The sequence below is a fragment of the Rhinopithecus roxellana genome, chromosome 9 (genome assembly GCF_007565055.1).
Source record: "Rhinopithecus roxellana isolate Shanxi Qingling chromosome 9, ASM756505v1, whole genome shotgun sequence".
Taxonomy (NCBI): Eukaryota; Metazoa; Chordata; class Mammalia; order Primates; family Cercopithecidae; genus Rhinopithecus; species Rhinopithecus roxellana.
Window position 1 is genome coordinate 46,134,284 of NC_044557.1, and position 20,840 is coordinate 46,155,123.

Here is a 20,840-nt window from a genome sequence, read left to right on the forward strand (position 1 = left end):
TAGGTGTATATATTTATGGGGTACATGTGATGTTTTGATACAAGGATACAATGTGTAATAATCACATCAAAGTAATTGGGGTATTCATCACCTCAAGTATTCATCATTTCTTTGTCTTAGGAACATTCCAGTTTCACTCTTTTGGTTACTTTGAAATGTAGAATAAATTATTATTGACTGTAGTCACCCTGTTGTGCTGTCAAATACTAGATCTTACTCATTCTACCTTGCTATATTTTTGTACCCATTAACCATCTCTACTCTCCCTTGCCCCCTGCTACCCTTATCATATTCTTTGTAGTACCTACATCACTTCTTGGCTTAGGTGTAAGCAAAAAGAAAATACTGGTGTTTGGCTGGATAGAGGCTAACAGAGTATAAAATCTAAGGAGTTTTGATAAGACAATGGTTGGAATGATGGATAAGATAATCAAAGCTGTAGAGAAAAGGAATTAAAGAAATGGTATAATTATATTTTGTAGCAAAGACAGCTTCCAAGCTGCAAGTATAGACTGTTGAATCTAATGGTAGCACTTCAAATTAAACATGGCAGATCAAATATACTTGTTTACCTCTGTTCTCTTTGAGATACCATGAAAATGACAGCAGCAAGAATTTTCATAAAGGCATAAGACTAGAAAGCCAAAGAGAACCTCAGAGAAGAAGTGAGCAATACATTTTGGAAAGCTGGAAAGCGTAAGATTGAGTAGGTAACTTGGCAGACTGAGGAAATTGCAATTATGTCAGCCCCAGGGACAGTGCAAAATCAGGCTGATTCAGGAACTCTGCAAGACTCAGGATTTGGATGTACAAAGTACTTCTAAAAGTAGGACTTTAAATAGATCAGAAAAGAGGAATATTGGTTAAAATTTATCTGTGTGCTTATGTCATTATCTATATAGATACTGTTTATAGACTGTGTCTCTAGACTCCCTACTTTCTGTGATAAGAACATTGTCACTCTATCATATTTTCTGATACCTGTACTTCCTCACTTTTACTTTTCCACAATTCACACTTGCATGTTTATATTTTACATTTATTTTATTTATTTATTTATTTATTTATTTATTTATTTATTTATTTATTTATTGTTTTGAGATGGAGTCTCGCTCTGTTGCCCAGTCTACAGTGTAGTGGCGTGATCTTGGCTTATTGCAACCTCCACCTCCCTGGTTCAAGTGATTCTCCTGCCTCAGCCTCCCGAGTAGCTGGGATCACAGGCACCCACCATCATGCCTGGCTAATTTTTTTGCAATTTTAGTAGAGATGGGGTTTTGCCATATTGGCCAGGCTGGTCTCGAACTTCTGACCTCAGGTGATCCGCCTGCCTCAAAGTGCTGGGATTACAGGCATGAGCCACTGCACCCGGCTTTACCTTTATTTTTATATTTAAATTCCACACATTTGATCTGTTAAAAGAAAACCTCAGACTAAATTTGACAGAGTTAAATTGGGCAAAACAAAACAAAAACAAACAAACAAACAAACAAAAAAAAAAACACCAAACAAATGATTCGCAAATCGGGCAGCCTCCAGAACCACAGCAGATTCAGAGATACTCCAGGGGTTCCTCGTGGTCAGAATAAATTTGTGCACAAAATAAGTAAATGGATGTACAGGAATCAGAAGTGAGGTACAGAAACACCTGGATTAGTTATAAGTTGGTGTTTGTCTTATTTGAACACAGTTTGAACACTGAGAAGTCTATCAGTGGTTGCAGTATGGCCGCTGGTATTGGCCAACACTTAGCTATCATTATAGGCGCATACTCCTAATTTAGGTTTTCAATCTCATCTGTCTATTAAGCTAGCCTACGTTTGGCCCACAAGGACTCAAATATAGAAGTACGGAGTCTTTCTCAGGTCATGTTTAGTTCATTTTGACAGTACTTTTATATTACATTTTGACATATAGCATAGTGATTCTGAATGATTTTATAACTCTTCTGAGCTTGGAATCAAATGAAAGAAAGAGGGAGAGAGAGAGAGAAAGAGAGGAGGATTAAATGTCTGCTTTACTGCTAATAAAAGCTGAACTGGAAAATAGGAGGCCAATACTAATTAAATCAGCACAGACTGACCGGAACATGGCAGATCTTCCCTGAAAAGGACAGAGACTGCTTCAACATGAGAAAATTGCATAGAGAGAGAGAAGAGCAGCCCAAGATGTACCTTCTTAGAAAGTGGAAAAGTGGGGGAATAGGAGAAAGAAAAAAATACTGGGATAAACATTAGTAATTTCTTTTCTCTTAGGCTCACCTAACAGATAAGTTACAGAGTGGTGAAGAATCTTAGAGTAAATCTTGGAGTGTTTCTTCATTATTTTTCCTCTTAAAAATTCAAATGAGAATTCTCATCACCCCATGACAATGTTAGGAGTAAGAATAAATATCCTTCTAAATAATTATAAAGATCAATGATGTTTATATACTGTGGCCATTTAAATACTGTTTACTGCAGGGTGAAGTAGTGTGAATGTGTTTCTTTTCTTTCTGCCTTTATTATTTTAATTTATTTTCGTTTCTATTTCTTCTTATTGTTATTTATTTTTTTTCTTTTGCGTTCTCAGAGTCAAACTGACTGATTTCAAATCCAGGCTTCCCTGCTTCCTAGTTATATGAATTCACTTTCCTGATCTGAAAAAAAATTAGTGATACTAATAGTACATTCTTCATAGGATTATTGTTCTGAGAAATAAGTTAATGCACACAAAATGCCTAACACATAGTAAAGTATTTTCTATGAAAGTATTTGCCATATTTTTTCTTTTTCTTTTCTTTTTTTTTTTTTTTTTAATTTTGAGATGGAGTTTCACTCTTGTTGCCCAGGCTGAAGTGCAATGGCACGATCTTGGCTCACGGCAACTTTCACCTCCCTGGTTCAAGCGATTCTCCTTCCTCAGCCTCCCAAGTAGCTGGGATTACACGCATGCGCCACCACGCCCAGCTAATTTTGTATTTTTAATAGAGATGGGGTTTCTCCATGTTGGTCAGACTGGTCTTGAACTCCCCAACTCAAGTGATCTGCCCGCCTCGGCCTCCCAAAATGCTGGGATGACGTACTTGAGCCACTGTGCCCGGCCTATATTTTTTTCCTTTATTACAGAGTTCTATGTCCTTCAATTTTCTCAAATAATATTATCTAAGTAATATAAATGTAAATAAAAGTGTTTCCCAAAGATTTCTTATGGAATCTTTTATCCTTCTGTCCAAAACTGGACATATTATTTTAAATGTCTGCAGACCGGTAACCATTCTGGGTTTACCCTGTTGGGATTTGGACATTGGGTCCTCCATGGTCTGTTTCTTTATAACCTTCCTTGTATTAAAGTACATCTTTAATGATACCAGAAGGTAGGTGTGTAAGATAAATTTTCGGAGACTTTGAATTTGGAAAAAGTCCTTGTTTTCTTCTCAATTTAGATTTCTAATGTACTGTTATACTGTAGATTTTCTATTGTTTTCCCTCTGATTTTTTATTTTATTTTATTTATTTTTTTATTTTTTATTTTTATTTTTTGAGACGGAGTCTCGCTCTGTTGCCCAGGCTGGAGTGCAGTGGCGAGATCTGGGCTCAATGCAAGCTCCACCTCCCAGGTTCATGCCATTCTCCTGCCTCAGCCTCCCGAGTAGAGTAGCTGGGACTACAGGCACCCACCACCACGCCCGGATAATTTTTTTTTTTTTTTTTTTGTATTTTTAGTACAGATTGGGTTTCACTGTGTTAGCCAGGATGGTCTCGATTTCCTGACCTCGTGATCTACCCGCCTCAGCCTCCCAAAGTCCTGGGATTACAGGCACCCTCTGATTTTTAAAGGTATAGCTTTCTTCTGACAGAGATGAGTGGTCTGTTTGCAATCTGTTTTGTTTTTTCTTTTCTCTCTAGAATCTTTTATAAATCTTCTTTTTTATCACTGGTAATATAACATTTCCGGGTGTGGGTAACTAATTTTTTATTCGTTCTAATCAACGATTTATCTAATCCTTTTTTTTTCACCTCTCTTAAACTTTAGTAAATTATCTTCTACTATACCCCACTTTCATTTTGTGTTCTTTTATTTCCTTGAACTCCTGTTAGTCAGATGATATATCTCAATTAAAATATTTTATATATGAAAATATGTATAAAAGATATGTATATATAACTAAGCACTTTTATCTCTTTTGATATTTCCTGAAATATCTAGCAATTCCTGGTCATGCCTCCATATATAACATAAGGAAAAGCAAAGGATGATTGTGCTTCATGTATGTGTGGACAGAAGTTTCAACAGACTTCCTTCACTTTGGATAAAGCACGATATTTTACTGAGGCGATTATGTGCAAAAATTTAGAACACTTTATTCTGGGGTTTTAAAATTGCCCTTGGTTTCTCCATACAATATATTCCAGTTTTGATTTTAAAAAATATGATAATCATTGTTTTAGCAGAGACTTAAATTTCTATGGCTTTTCTTTTTCTCCAGAGCTTAGGGGAGTGGTGGCCTCATTGCCTCTTTTCTGTTTAAAGGTTCAAGCTTGACCAAGCCATGGCCTGTGGCCTGCATGCAGCCCAGAATGGCTTTGAATGTGGCCCAACAAAAACTAGTGAATTTCCTGAAAACGTTACAAGATTTATGCATGAACCTTTTTTTTTTTTTTCCTCATCAGCTATCGTGAGTGTTAGTGTATTTTATGTGTGACACAAGACAATTCTTCTTCCAGTGTGGCTCAGGGAAGCAAAAAGACTGGACACCCTTCAAATTAAACCTTCAGATAATACCTCTTTTCATCTCTGTTCCTCACTCTTAACTTTCTGTTTTTGCATGTGTAGTTTTCCTGAATGTGTGCTGAGTGAACTGACTGCCCACCAGAATTCTAGGTGTTTTCTCAAGTGTACTTCACCAGAATTTGTGAAATCTCTTCTCTATTAATGACTTTCATTCTATTTTCTTTATTATAGGGTCATATTGTTGTTTGTATGTTTTTTTATAATAACTTTATTACCTCATGAGAGATATAGTGTGAAGATATATTATCGGTCTGCCATCTTGACCCAGGCCTAAGTCTAGTTTTAAAATGCTCAGGGGAACATGAAACGTATATTAGGGTAGAGGAAAGATAGAGAGTCAAAACTAGTTACATACCTCATTTAGGTGAAATGATGGTATCTTGAATTAGAATGGTTCCTGTGGAGTTAGAAAAATGCAGACGAACCCAACAGTATTTTGGAAGTGAAATTAACAGGACACTATTTATTTTGTGGTAAATAAATCCACATTTACATAGTTTAGCTTTTTTTCATCGTTCCAATAGTTCTCCAACTTTTTTTAGAGTGAATAGTTGATTCTAATATTTTAAATCTCACTTTATAAAGAAGTAGTAATATGTCTTTTATTATTTTTGTTAAAAATCTATTATTTTTAACTCTATTTATATTTCTTGAGATTGTAATCATAAATTCACACAATGTTCGAGGCATTGAGATACACTATATTTGAAAATTATAAATATGTCAGTCTTTATTATCTATACTATTCTATAACTAGAGGTAATTCCTGAACCAATCTAGGCCAGGTCAAGGTAATGTAAAAAATCTCAGTCACAATGGGTCTTGGAATACTCTTGGAATGCATTTCATTATTCAGATTCAAATTTATATAGCTGTGATTCAGATTCCCTAAATCCTTGCTTGTTAAATACCACAAATACAAATATTCCTTGGAAAGATATATGCTTATAAGGCCAGCAAAAGATTTTATAAATACCTCAAATTTGTCTTTACAACCTTGATGAGAACACATCAGTCCTAGTGACCTGTAATGTGCCACCTCAGAGTATATCAAGTATTAATTTTGCACATTAGGCCTACAGAAAACAAATCTTGACAACTTTCTAAAGGGCTCTTCCTGAGTGGAAAGCCTCCACAGATCATATTTTTGCATGAGATTTACAGATAACAACAATAGGGAAGTCATTCAAAATGATAATTTTTGAAAGGATTGAAGACCAAAAGTAGGCCTGATAACAATTATTAAAAGAAAATATCTCCTTTTATTACTTTAGTTTATTAAATGTTGTTGTATTTGACCCGTCCATATGTGAGTTCCACTTTTATAAAGAAACTCTTAGAGACAGAGGATTTACATCCTGTTAGAGATAGATGTATTCATAAGATTAGCACTGATAGAAGAAAATTGAAGCCAGAGATATAAGAGAAGTGATTCATAAACCCAGCTGCTCGTTAGAACACCTATAGAGTTTCTAATCTTGGACATAGGTTTCAAGGATGAAGTGATTCTAAAAAATTCCCAGGTTGAAAGTCCATAGATGTTTTGGATAAGGTTAAATTTCAAGGCTTGGATAAAACATATTTTAGGATGTGACAAAATGGGATTGGTACTACGTTTGCTGATGATCTTGGAGAAGCTGTGAAAAAGAAGAGGGCTTTAAAAAATTCCAAGGGGAACGATGCATAGAAGAATGTATTGGATATTGTTGTTTGCTGGGTTTTAGTATAAATTATTCAAGCAAAATTTTTATAGATATAGAAGAGAGAGAAGTAGTCAATAAGAACCAGAAAGTTTCATTAAAACTTAGATTCATTTTCTTTTATTGTGTGTGGGTATGTGTATATGAAAATTACATTCTCTGATTTCATCAAGTCAGTTGACAAATTTTAGCACATAAGTACATTTATAACCAGTTAATTCACACTTTAATACTGTTGACTAATGAACTGATATCAAGAGATAAAGGTGCTTCGTTATATATGTGTATATATATATATACACATTACATAAAGCCTGACATGGAAAGAATACTTCAAGTTTGTCATCCACCCTTGTTCCATGTTCCATATTCCTATTTTTTTTTTTTTTTTTTTTTTGAGACAGGGTCTTCCTCTGTCACCCAGGCTGGAGTGCTGGAGTGCAGTGGTGTGATCACTGCTCACCGCAAGCTCTGCCTCCCAGGTTCATGCCATTCTCCTGCTTCAGTCTCCCAAATAGCTGGGACTACAGGCACCCACCACCACTCTCGGCTATTTTTATTTTTTTATTTTTTTGTATTTTTTTAGTAGAGATGGGGTTTCACCGTGTTAGCCAGGATGGTCTCAATTTCCTGACCTCCTGAGGCCCACCTCAGCCTCCCAAAGTGTTGGGATTACAGGCTTAGTTATATTTAACAAAACCTTTATCAGTGACCACAGAAAATACATAGATTCATAGTTTTTATATTTCCAAATGTCAAAGTTCAATGAAGAAAATGAATACTATAGTTGTAGAATAATGATAAAAAATGAGTGATACACTAAGTCTTAAAAGCGCAATTTAATATGATAATGTTAGGTTCTTCTCTTGGGTCTAATAATACAGTTTTTCCAAAAGCAATATAGATGTAAAGAATTGCAATGAGTTTAACAGAAGCATATGTGGGAAAATAATTAAATGCCCAATTTCAGCATTTTAGCTCATAAGCCTCAGTAGTAGGGCACAGATGACAATTATTTGTGGAATTCCACCTTTAAGAATAGGAATATGGAACATGGAACAAGGGTGGATGACAAACTTGAAGTATTCTTTCCATGTCAGGCTTTATGTAATGTGTTCTCTTCTGAATTAAGAGGAACTCTTCATATTTACATTTATTTCTAAAAAGAGTAAATAAGTTGCTGATGGAAGTGGAAAAATTCACATTCAGAATCATTTTGAGAAATATTTAACTCCTTTAGAGGTTCATGAGTTATATAACTAAATTGTTTTGCATCACTTCCAGGAATGATTAGAAATCTGGACTGTTTAGTATAAGCACATTTGGTTTAGTAGAGAGCATGGTAGAAGTCTAAAAACGTTTTCTTGAATAATTTTTATGTATATAACTCCTTTCAGCATCATTGCAGTCAATGACTTTAAATTAAGAGAAGTGCTATTTAATAGGAGAGAGAGTTTGGGTCCACGCAAGGAAGAATTTTTCTAACAGTTAATTTTTAAAAATTAATTAATTAATCAATTTTAATTTTTATTATATTATTTATTTATTTTTGAGACAGTCTTGTTCTGTCATCCAGGCTGGAGTGCAGTGGCATGATCTCGGCTCACTGCAACCTCCACCTCCCGGGTTCAAGCAATTCTCCTGCCTCAACCTCCTGAGTAGCTGGGATTCACATACCACCACACCCGGCCTAATTTTTATATTTCTTTTTCTGGAGATGGGGTTTCACCATGTTGGCCGACTGGTCTCGAACTCCTGACTTTGTGATCTGCCCGCTTCAGCCTCCCAAAGTGCTGGGATTACAGGCGTAAGCCACTGCACCTGGCCCAACTGTTTTTTTTTTTTTTTAATTTATTTATATAAATGCAATCTGTATGGTGAGTAAATGGACGATAGAGTCAGCTAGATGGGACCAAAAATAGAAGAGCAGAGGAGGAAGAGTGATTGACAGTGTATAGAACCAGAAGAATAATTATGCTACCTTTATATATGCTGAGTTTGTGGGGTTGAGTGGGACATTGAGATGAAAAATTATTCATCAAGCGTTAAAAAATACACAAATGAGGCTTAAAATAGAATTGAAAACAGCCGATTTGGGACCTCCATTTTCTAAGTGCTGGGATTACAGGCGTGAACCACCGTGCCTAGCCCAGTCAATTGTTTTAAATACATAAATGGAAATCTTGGCAACTAGAGTTTTTTGTTTTTTGTTTTTTTTTTTCACTGATGTTCTAAAATATAGGTTGAACTCCTAGTCAAGGATGTCATACATTTGGAGTTAATTCTAGGTTTAGTTGCTGCTTGTAATATAAACTTTCCAAAGATGCTCACTATGGAGATACCATAATTTAGTCAGGTATTACCCTTTTTTCTCTGTTTCAACATTATGTCCAAAAACACATGTTTGAGTAGTTTCTATATTCAATAAGCTTATATGTTACATTTCACTATGTCCTTTTGATAGATTGCAAAACTCAGTCTGATAAAATTAAGTGTGTAGTCCACATTCACACAGTTAGTACATGAAAAAGAAAAGATTTGAGCAGGTTTTTCTGGCTTTCAAGTCCATGTTTTTCCCATTAGACAACACTGTCTTACCTCACAACAAATTCCCCTCCTCCCCATACTGATAGAGATTCTAAAAAAACAAAAAACACAAAACAAAAAACAAACAAACAAACAAACAAAAAAAACAGAGAAACAAGCAAACAAGCAATACAGCTCTAGAACTATCTTACATTTCTTTTAAAAATATATCCAACTTTGTTTTTTGTTTGTTTGTTTTTTGAGACGGAGTCTCACTCTATCACCAGGCTCACTCAATCTTGGCTCACTGCAACCTCTACCTCCCAGGTTCATGCCATTCTCCTGCCTCAGCCTCCCCAGTAGCTGGGATTGCAGGCGTGTGCTACCACACCCAGCTAATTTTCGTATTTTTAGTAGAGACGAGTTTTCACCATGTTGGCCACAATGGCCTCGATCTCTTGACCTCGTGATCTGCCCGCCTCAGCCTCCCAAAGTGCTGGGATTACAGGCGTAAGCCACTGCACCTGGCCCAACTGTTGTTTTTTTTATTTATTTATTTATATAAATGCAACCTGTATGGTGAGTAAATGGACGATAGAGTCAGCTAGATGGGACCAAAAATAGAAGAGCAGAGGAGGAAGAGTGATTGACAGTGTATAGAGCCAGAAGAATAATTGTGCTACCTTTATATATGCTGAGTTTGTGGGATTGAGTGGGACATTGAGATGAAAAATTATTCATCAAGTGTTAAAAAATACACAAATGAGGCTTAAAATAGAATTGAAAACAGCAGATTTGGGACCTCCATTTTCAGGGTACGCATCTGCAATTAGCAAGCAGAGTATAGGAAAACAGAAAAATAATAGGAGCAAATGAAAAAGATATTCACTCAGAAACCAAGAGATAAATCACATTGAGTAATGCTATGGAAAGGTCAAGAAAGAGAGATTGAGAAAAAGCCCTCACAATACCCTTTTAAAAGTTACTTGAGGTATTAAAAAAAAAAAAAAAAAAAAAACTACTTATCACTTAAAGACTTTTTAGGTTGATGCTTTCATTTTTTTTTCCTCTGAATGACTTTTCAAAAAGTAATTGTAATCATATTTAACATATAATTTTAGTGTTCTAATTTTCCCTATTGTATAGTATGCCATTTATGTAAACAAATTTCCTAAATACATACATAATAGTGGCACAATATTGCATTGAATGAATAAATCATACTTGAAGGCTCCCTGAAAATAAACATTTGATGGGCTTTCAATTTTGGCTATAATTGCTGTTTCAATATTGTTTTGGCATGTGCTGGTTTTGTCTATTGAAGATTATTCCTTCAGGAAAAAAATTCAGATTCAGACTTATTTTGGGAAATATTTAACTCCATTAGAGGTTCATGATTTATCTCACTAAATGCTTTGCAAATAGATTGTATCACTTATAATGCCTTGAGCAATGTGCATTGTTACATCTTTAATAATACTTTTACAACGCTAGTGTATCTTACTATTTTAAAATCTTTTTAAAGTTATGCATTGAACACTTTTTAAATTGGGAAAGGGGAGCAGAGAAGTACAGTACAGACCCTTTAGATTGGCTACCATAAATTGTTAGGATTTTTTTTTTTTTTTTTTTTTTTTTTTTTTTGAGACGGAGTCTCGCTCTGTCGCTCTGTTGCCAGGCTGGAGTTCAGTGGCGCCATCCCAGCTCACTGAAATCTCCGACTCGCTGGTTCAAGCGACTCTCCTGTCTCAGCCTCTCGAGTAGCTGAGATTACAGGCACGCCCCAGCACGCCCAGCTAATTTTTGTATTTTTAGTAGAGACGGGATTTCACCATGTTGGCCAAAATGGTCTCCATCTTTTGACCTCGTGCCTTGGCCTCCCAAAGTGCTGTGATTACAGGCATGAGCCACAGCGCCTGGCCAACTGTTAGGACTTTTACAGAAGTTAGACTTAAATTATGTAATTAATAGGAAAAGAAATGTAGACTATAAACACTTCATTTCAATATCTAATAAATTATGTCCCTTTCTCCTGCACTCTGCATCTATTGCATACTTATTTAAAGTTGTATTTTGTTTTATGCATCAAGTAACTGCTGTAGGAAAATACATATCTTTGGAAATTTAGAGGTTAACTTACTGGCGAGTTATTGTGTTTTAGGAAATGGAGGTGGGATCTTAAAATTAATAACAGTTGTGTAGGCTACAGATAGACCCAAGTATTAACATGTGGGGAAGGATTTGTAAATCACTATACAAATTTGGTGTAGCTTACAAAAACATAAGCTGGTATTCATATATAGTTGCTATTATGGATAAAAAAGACAATAAGATTCACAAATAGGAAAAACTGAAGAAAAAAGGAGATGAATACTGAAGAAGGGAAAGCAATTTTAGGTCATAGGTATTAGCAACTCATATGACTCCACTATTCTAATCTGAGATGTATGTACTTAGTGTCTAAGCAAACTCAAAGTTTCAGATTAAACATTAATTATTGATTCTTTGCTTTGGGACCACACTATTGAAATAATATTGATATTATTGTGTTGGAAGCAAAAAAAATATAGGCTCAAAAATCACCTAAAAACAATCCTGACAATGATAAAATATTATTCAGCACTGACATTTTCCTTAAGGTGATGATTTTCCCCATTCAAATTCCTAAAAATGTGTGATACTGAACAAAGCTAATATATTTATAGATGATTTTACTCAGACAAGATTTCCATGGAATCTGTTGACAAGAAAAATAGCTTAATAAAATAAAGGGAGGAAGAAAAAGATTGAGGGAGAAAGATACTAAGTGAAAGTAAATCCTAAAAGATTAATCAATGGTTGTATCTAGAGATTTAACTGAAGCTTTTAAATTAGATTTCCTTTAAGCCACTGTCAAACAAAAATGACCATATATAGCATATTGCTTTAATATCAAATGGGCATAAAGTTTTTTTATGTAGTGTTTATGCTATTAGTTTTTATTAATTATCATCTCACATATACTTTAATTTCTCAGTATAAAAAATCTTATAAAGGCATTTGTCTTCCACTGTTGAATTTTACACTGACTCTTTTTATTTTCCTATTCGTTCTTAATATCAATGGAGATGATTCATTCTGTAGCACATATATATGTGTGTATATATACACAAACACACATACATATATATACACACACTATATATATATTCTCTAGCTAATGTATGCTTGTGTATATACATTTTTATATATAATTTTCTTTAAATTAGCCTACCAGCACATTTTGAGGAGAAATTAAAAAAAAAAACTGCAAGTTTGCATATGAGGCATTGTACTATACTAATAACTGACATTTATAAAACAAACATGAATTCTTTACCTTTGGAAGCTTGAGTTTCAGTGAAGAATATTTTCCATGGCAGAATTGTTACATACATTACAGATTATTTCAAATTATTATTCATTTTTAATCCATTTTTAAATTCCATAAACATATGCTAGAAACAATACACTATATGCTAGAACTGAGCTAAGGAAACGAAGTGAAATAAGATGCTATTTCTGTACTCAAGAAACTTAAGAAATTTGTTTTTATCAAAATAACCAAGGAGGAGTTTGCGAGTTTGGAGGCACATGAGATCCTGATCAGCCCTGAACCAGATAAATTGAGATACTTTTCCAGGTCCCATTTTTCCCATTCCAAGGCATCCCTTCTTATTTAAATGTCCACTACACCCTCCTTACCACATTGTTTCATGCGAAGCCTAATTTTTTGGAACGACTGGATATTAATAATAAATTCCTTAGAATGGATTGATGTCATTATATTACTTCTTTAACTTGAAAGGTGGTATCTTAAAAAAGTCATATACTGTAGATGTGTGGTATTATTTCTGAGGACTCTGTTCTGTTCCATTGGTCTATATCTCTGTTTTGGTACCAGTACCATGCTGTTTTGGTTACTGTAGCCTTGTAGTATACTTTGAAGTCAGGTAGCGTGACGCCTCCAGCTTTGTCCTTTTGACTTAGGATTGTCTTGGCAATGCGGGCTCTTTTTTGGTACAGCCAACAGACACATGAAAAAATGCTCATCATCACTCACCGTCAGAGAAATGCAAATCAACACCACAATGAGATACCATCTCACACCAGTTAGAATGGCAATCATTAAAAAATCAGGAAACAACAGTTGTTGGAGAGGATGTGGAGAAATAGGAACACTTTTACACTGTTGGTGGGATTGTAAACTAGTTCAACCATTATGGAAAACAGTATGGCGATTCCTCAAGGATCTAGAACTAGATGTACCATATGACCCAGCCATCCCACTACTGGGTATATACCCAAAGGATTATAAATTATTCTACTACAAAGACACATGCACACGTATGTTTCTTGCGGCACTATTCACAATAGCAAAGACTTGGAATCAACCCAAATGTCCATCAGTGACAGACTGGATTAAGAAAATGTGACACATATACACCATGGAATACTATGCAGCCATAAAAAAGGATGAGTTTGCGTCCTTTGTAGGGACATGGATGCAGCTGGAAACCATCATTCTTAGCAAACTATCACCAGAAGAGAAAACCAAACACCGCATGTTCTCACTCATAGGTGGGAACTGAACAATGAGATCACTTGGACTCGGGAAGGGGAACATCACACACTGGGGCCTATCATGGGGAGGGGGGAGGGGGGAGGGATTGCATTGGGGAGTTATACATGATAGAAATGATGAATTGATGGGTGCTGACGAGTTGATGGGTGCAGCACACCAACATGGCACAAATATGCGTATGTAACAAACTTGCACGTTATGCACATGTACCCTGGAACTTAAAGTATAATAAAAAAAAAAAAAAAAAAAAGCAAATGGAACATCTGAAAATGATAAAAAAAAAAAAAAAAGTCATATACTGATGTCAATCTAGGCATTAATCACTATTAGAAAAATGACTATTGTAATAATGTAGTAAGCTTTAGAGATGGCCTAAAATTGCATCACCTCTAGTCTTTGTAAACACAGTAAGGTAAAAGTGGGCATGTATTTTTTTTTCCTGCCTCTTACCCATTCCTTAAATTATTTTATATCCTGAGTCCTGGCCTACCTCCAGTTTCCCAGTTAGTATCAGATTTAGAAAAGACAGCAACACATACACACACACACACACACACACACACACACACACACACACAGCTCAGGAATTTCTTACAAATTGGGGCAAAGATTCAAATGCCCAATGCCTCCATACTTCAATATTTTAAATTAACTCCTAAAAATTACAGTGGCTAGGTAAACTGTATTCTCTCATGGTTTTCTTCTGACCATGGAAAGAAAATCTAAGATGAATTCTATTTGTATGAAATTATCAGACTTTTAATTTGATTTTTCTACTGATAAGATTGACCGCATAAAGTTGATTCAAATGAAGAAAGTGCTACCAACAGCCATCAAGATGAGTAAAAGACCTCACTCAAATGAAGGAGCTCCCAGTGGCAAAATTTGGAACAATTTAAGGGAAGAAAAGAAAAGATAGTTTTATTATATTTTTATTGTGGCCATAACAGAAGAGTATGAATCTACTGACTTAAAGCAAATTTATTATCTTATAATAATGTAAGTCAGAAGTCTGACTCAGCTACATCACACATGCCTTTCTAATGGATCTAGGGAAGAATTCATTTCTTTGCTCTTTTATGTTGTTTTTGTTGATGAAGTTGATGAAATAATTTGGTTTCTTGATATTGAAAGGCCAGGGACCTGATTTTCTGGCTGGTTGTCAGTCAGTGACTGATCTGAGCCTGTAGAGGCCAGGCCATTAGTTGGCTTCAGCTCCTTTCCTTTATCTTCAAAACCAACAAAAACAGGTCAAGTCCTCAGGTTGTATCCCTGTGACCCATCCTTCTTCTTTTATTTTCCACTTTTAGGGACTCCTGTGATTAGACTGTATCTATTGGATAGCCCAAAATAATCTCCCTATCTCAAGGTCTGTCCTTCCCTAAGTTCCATTTGCAAAGTACCTCTTCTTAAAAAAACATGTAAGATAACCGGTTCATAGATCACAGGTGAAACCCTGTCTCTACTAAAAATACAAAAATTATCCAGGTATCGTTGCTCACGCCTATAATCCCAGCTATTTGGGAGGCTGAGGCATGAGAATCCCTGGAGCCCTAGAGGTGGAAGTTGCAGTGAGCAGAGATCGTACCACTGCACTCCAGCCTGAGTGGCAGAACAAGATTCTGTCTCAAAAATAAAAATACAAAAAAAGTAATGACGACAGAAGTCATCATTGCAAGCAAAATCGACTAATGAATGCTAAATTTAAGAGCCAAAATTTAAGAAAAAGATATTATTTGATATTAAACGATATTATTTGAATAATTTCAAATTAATCTTTCCCAACATTTGTGTTGATTGCAAACAGAAAATGATAATTTTATAGTGAAGAAACCTTGCAAACATCTCCTTAACCGATGAATCAAGATTAGCTTTCTAGCAATAAGATATATTTACACCACGATGTGATGAACTGGGAAGGGCACATCATTTCTGTCATGTTCCTGACAAAAATGCATTACCTTATCCTGATCAGCAGAAGACATCAGACACACCCAAACTGAGGCAGTTGACCGGTACTCTTCAAACGTGTCAAGCCCATGAAATACAAGGAAAGACTAAGGATCTGTCACATATTCGGAGAGACTAGTGAGGCATGAAATAATACATTATAGGATCCCTGATTGGAACCTGAAACAATGAGGAAGCATTAGTGAAAAAATTGGGCCAATACCAGTTTTCTTGTTTTGAAAATTGAACCATTTTTAGGATTTTATAAGAGTAGGGAAGATAGGTAAAGGTGATCTGAGATTTCTCTATGTACTAATTTTGCTGCTCTTTCCTGTCTAAAATTATTTGGAAAAAAAGTTAACAACAATAAAAATCTGTGTAGGGTTATGGATAATTTAAGTTTTCTTATTTTTGTTTATCTGTATTTTTCTATGATGAGTATGTGTGTATTACTTTTTACTTAAATAAAGTGTTTAAAAGACCAAAAAGGAAGCCTGGCTTAAGCAGGGATACATAATATTCCTGGCACAAATACATCAATATGCACGATTTCTAGGGGATTTAGCTCATTAACAGATAATCCCCACAAAGTGCAGGGCTTCATGAAAGACACTTCCAACATTCAGTTGATAGAGGAATATGTATTCATACCAAGATATACAAGGGTATCTTTTAAAGCTGTTCGGTATACTGAAAATAGCACATGTAATCTATTACGTATTGATTGTCAGTTGAACTTTTTCAAATTAGTTAACCTCTGAAGCACCATTTACTCATCAATTATTTAAAATTATCTTTGGTCATGGCTTTTGCAAGGATCAAATGACACAAATCTGGTAATGTGCTCTGATAGTTGTAACATGTTCTTTTACTCATCCATTACTGTTATTGTTTGGTGTCTTCAATTGACAGTTGAGCCACAGGCAGATAGGACTCCTTCTGATAACGCATCTGAAAAAGTTAACTGAACCTAATGCAAAAGCCTATTTTACCCTCACTTAACTGAAATGCGGCTGCAGGGAAGGCTTTGGTGAAGAGAGATGAGTGAGCGCTTTTCTCTTTTGAGCCTGCACTTAGGATGAAATATGTATGGAAATTAAGTCATTTTCAGTTGATCTTGATTTTTGTTGCTCTCCTCATACCTTCCCGACCTTCGTTTGCCCCTGAGCTTTTTCAGTGCTGAGTGATGATCATGTAGGTAGAAATCATATGGAAAGCATGCCATGCGTGCAGTATGCACAGGGATGCAGGAATTTAATTTTCTTTCAGTGCAAAGCAGCCCTGACTGCTTAAGACTGATTTCCCTTTACAGCAAAATCTACAAAAGAGTATTGGGAGAAAAAGTTTTCCACTTTAAATAAATTCTGCTGCTTGTGCTTTACGTGAGGAGATTTATGAAGTTCATTTAAAAAATTGGCTAAGTAAAGGGAGTTTTCAATCTGAAATGAAGACAAACGAAGGAAAAAAAGAAACGTAAAAATATATGGGGATCTGACTCATCCTAGCCCATTAGCTTGGCAGTGGTGCACAATACATAATGTTAATGCAGGAGTACAGTTTTAAAACCTGATTAGAGTATAGACTAGGGATTTAAAAAACAATCAAGTGAATCAACATTACAGTACACAACAAAGAGTACTCTTGGAGCCGATGACAATAGAGAGAAACAGAGAAGACTATCTTGTATTTAATCCCTGATTATCAGGGCAAGTGTTTTAAGGAAACAGATAAAAGATTAAAGCGCATACATAATGAGAAAATTACATAAAGTTGTGGTCTGGAAAAAAAAAAAACCCTTTCATTTTTAACTTAATTCCTAGTTAGGAATAATCTAACAGTCTAATAAAAGCATTAATGGAAAGTTAACATAGAGAGCAAATTATTAATTTTTATTTACATTCTTGTCATTTGATTTTAAATTTGTAGTTACAGAGTTCATAACACAGCCCCATTCCAGGAAAGTTAAGTCAAAACATGTTTATTAAAATTTTTTTATGTCTTTCTCTTTATTGTGTAGTAGCTATAATAAGGCATTTCCTAACACAGAGGACAGAGGATGATGTAGTACCAACGGATGCATCAGCCTAATATGATTAGCATTTCTTTGCAGGTAATTTTTTTTTTCCTTGTAAGGGAAAAACATTCCCCATCCTTGTCACATTTCTCAATTTATATAGAGGAAAATGAGTCATTAGGGATGGGTTATTGTCTGTGGATGAAACAGTCCACTCATCTTGTAGTTGTATGCATTTTCCATTTCACATTCTACACATTGCTCTAAGTTACCATGCATTGCCTGAGAAATTAAATGTCTTTCTTCGCGCTGAAAAACAAATGCAGAACAGCCCATTTTCCTTTGCTGAGAGGCAGAGCTAGAGCATAGGTATGCAAAGAATTATTCTTAATATAGATAAAAAATATTTCCCTAAAACATTGAAAATTCCCTTTTAGTCTAAGCATAGTAGCTCTTAAAGAGAGACTTGCACAATCTTTAACACCAACTTGTGTAGGAGGCAATTTGAAAAGACTTTTAGAAAGCCTAGGAAGCTAAGACTGTAACACATTTGTTCATTAGCTCTCAGTCTAACTACCACAAAGCCATTCATCCTCACCTTCCTGAATCAATGCTCATGTTAAATGGAGGGTGTCCTTCTGTGGACTCTGAGGAACTTGGCCTTGCCAAAACTTAGAGCCCACACAAGGAGCCCTACCATTGAGGTCTAACATCTGCTCTATCACCGAAGAGAGTCGTAAATGTATTCTGTATTAATGACTATAAGGACTGAATCTAATAACTACATTTTTAAGTAGGATTTGAAGTTATAAATGTCAGAAGAACAGAAAAATGTTGTGTCCAATTGTAGTGCCTACTGTGACTCTAATTGGCAAAGTCATTGATATAACAGGTCATTGTTTATGGAGATCCTCTGTGGAGAATTAAGAATAACTGAGTACTATAGTTTATGACCTAGGTGCTATTTGGGGAAGAAGGAGACAGCACAAGTAGATCTTTTCTGTAGCAGATTGCATTCGACAAGCTCAAAATTCTCGGTTATTACCTGGGAAAAAAAATCTTTGAAAAAAGTGTTCAAGTGATGTGTGTTCATTAAACCTGAGTGTTGACAAAGTGCTCAATTTGTTTAAGGTTCCATTTATACTATGCATCAATTTAGGTTTTAAAATATTTGGCAGATAAGAGACTGCCACTGGTGGTGGGGAGAGGAGTGCTTACCACAACTGTTCAAGAGAGATCTGGAATATATTAGTTTAAACAAGAAAGTAAAGTTATTTAAATTCGTCTTACTTCTTAAGATTGGTCTTTCGGTACAAAGAAACTTGCTATTTGAAATTGTTTCATATAAAAGGTGTATTTTCTATGATGAATGACTGAATATCACATAAAAGTCCTCTACAGTGACAGTTAATTGTTCAAAATATTTATCTCTTGTTCTTTTGGTATACTTCATTTGACGTTAATCATTTACATTCTTGGTATTTCCCGTGAGAGTAATGGAATCATTTCTTGACTCACTCTTAAATCAATTAAAATTAGATAGTAATTTATTTGAGAAATTATTATAAATACAGTTTATATTCTTTCAAACCAGGTTGTACAATATTCTGTACATCGTTTTTGAATAAAGATTGACATTTTGACTTAAGCGAGTGACAGATTGATACTCTGATGGGTGATAAAACAACTGTCAATTATTTGGAAGAGCAAATTAGAGTTGCTGTTAATACTCTGTCTCTTGTGTTCCATCAGCACTCACCATATGAATAGGAACAAATGCCAATTTGGCATGCTGAATTGAGGTTCCCAGAGGTATATTTTAGGAATAGTTGATATTGGTATCAACATGTGTCAACGCTGTTTTAAGCATTTCTGGAAACTAATGTCAGTAAACCATATGTTTACATATCTGAAGTCTATTATATAATAATAGAGCACATTTACTGGGTAGTTACTATGTGTTAGGCCCTATTCTATGTTCTTTTGATGGATTAGGTCATTTAATTCTCAAAATAACTTCATGAGAAGGAGCCTGTCATCATCCCTATTTTATAAATGAGGACACTGAGGCACACAATGATTAGGTAATTGTCAAAGCCGCATATCTAACTTAATTGTGAAGCTCAGGTTCAAGAATAATAATCTTGTCCCAGAGCTCAGGTTAGAAAAAAATAAAATAATTACTGTTTTTATATATTTATTAATATAATCTGCCAGTAGTAATGTTAGAGTTTTGCAAAATGTATATACAGAAACATTCAGGAAAACACATATAAAGATGACTTACTGAGGTCAACACTGACATTTATTTATGGACAATTTTCAGAGAGTACATTCTTATTTAAAATACAGTTGTAGGCCGGGTGCAGTGGCTCATGCCTGTAATCCCAGCACTTTGGAAGGCTGAGGCAGTGGATAACCTGAGGTCATGAATTCTAGACCAGCCTGGCCAACATGGCAAAACTCTGTCTCTACTAAAAATACTAAAATTAGCCAGGCATGGTGGCGCACACCTGTAATCCCAGCTACTCAGGAGGCTGTGACAGGAGAATTGCTTGAACCCAGGAGGTAGAGGTTACAGTGAGCCAAGATCATGCCACTGCACTCCAGGCTGGGTGACAGAGCAAGACTCCATCCCAAAAATAAATAAATGAAATACAATACAATACAATACAATACAATACAATACAATACAATACAATACAATACAATACAATTATCATAATCCAGTAATTTAAGTCACTAAATTAAATCCAATGATTTTTAGATTTGCTTACATTATTATCATTTCATTAAACTTCACTCTCACTACTCAGGTGTTGTATTAGTCTGTTTTCATGCTGCTAATGAAGACATAACCAAGACTGGGCAATATACAAAAAAGGGGGTTTAATGGAGAACTCACAGTTCCACATGGCTGGGGAAGCCTCACAATCTTGGCAGAGGGCAAAGAGGAGCAAGTCACGTCTTATGTGGATGGCAGCAGGAAAAGAGATCTTGTACAGGGAAACTCCTGTTCTTTTTTTTTTATTATTATTATACTGTAAGTTCTGGGGTACATGTGCACAATGTGCAGATTTGTTACATAGGTATGCTATACACGTGCCATGGTAGTTTGCTGCACCCATCAACTCATCATCAACATTAGGTATTTCTCCTAATGTTATCTCTCCCCCAGCCCCCAACTCCCCAACAGTCCCTGGTGTGTGATGACCCCCCCACCCCATGTCCGTGTGTTCTCATGGTTCAACTCCTACTTACGTAGTGAGAACAT